We start from the raw sequence: 1,234 nt of genomic DNA on the forward strand, positions 1-1,234 counted from the left end.
TTCCATGGGGTATCACAACCCCAAAACCCTGAATTCACAACACCCACATAAGTCATCCCAAACACCAGTATAACAACATCTACTACTAAATATGGGTTCAGAAAAACCTACAAACGAAATAACCCTGAAATAATCTACTTACCCTGATTTTGGGATGGTGCCCAAACTTCTCAAATTGAAATTTTGCTCATGTTAAGTTGTAGAGAATCTCCCCAGGATTAACGTGGTAGCTTCTAATCGTCGAACCGAGGAGAAACGAGGCCGGATTTGTAGAGAGAAGTCAGAGCAGCCAAAATTTTAGAGAGAGAAACCATGAAATAAATATTTTCTCGCCAAAATATGATTTTTTGCGTATTTATAAACCATTTGACATGTGGCTTCGTGGATAAGACACGCGACTTTGTCGACGAAGTGAAGAAGGGAGTTCGTCGACGAAGGTAAGGATTTCGTCGACTAATCAATGGGTCCGAAACACCCCCTCTCGGTACCTCTTCGTAGACGAACACTGAACTTCATCCACGAATCCTTTAGGGAGTTCGTCGACTAAACCAAGGCATTCGTCGACAAATCCTGTTTTGCCCTTTTAAATTTCTCCTTCTTCTCTATTATTTAATTATTATAATTTTCGGGTCTTCACATTAGGCATTTGGAAAATAATGATTTTCGATTATATATCATATATGGGAAAAATTGTGTGACATGAATATAACTTTCATAATTTAACTGGTTGCGAATACTAACTGTTGTGAATACTGATTGGTGATAAATACTGACTGCTTGTGAATATTGGCTGATTGTGGTTACTGTTTATTTGTGAACATAGATTGGTTGCGAATACTGACTACTTGTGATTACTGTGTGATGAATACTTTAATGTGCGCGAATGGTTATTCGTGTGTATCACAATAACGTTGGCAGGCCTAAGGAGTTCGTTATGTTGCCTAGATATAATCACGATACAACATTGGCAGGCCTAAGAAGTTCATTATATTGTCATTATATTTTGGGATATAACATTGGCAGGCCTAAGGAGGTTGTTTTACTGATATACTATGAATAGGTCATTGTGAAAGTATGACAATAATGGTTGGCGGGGAAGAACTTGTATAGAATCCTGTGTGGATGTGAGTCCTGCGTAGACGGTATTTCCTGTGTGGATATGAGTCATGTGTGGACGGTATTTTCTATGTGGATGTTTGTAATTATGTGTACACATAGATCTCAGTGAAATGGT

This window comes from Malania oleifera, chromosome 13 (genome assembly GCF_029873635.1).
Source record: "Malania oleifera isolate guangnan ecotype guangnan chromosome 13, ASM2987363v1, whole genome shotgun sequence".
In the NCBI taxonomy this organism is placed as follows: domain Eukaryota; kingdom Viridiplantae; phylum Streptophyta; class Magnoliopsida; order Santalales; family Ximeniaceae; genus Malania; species Malania oleifera.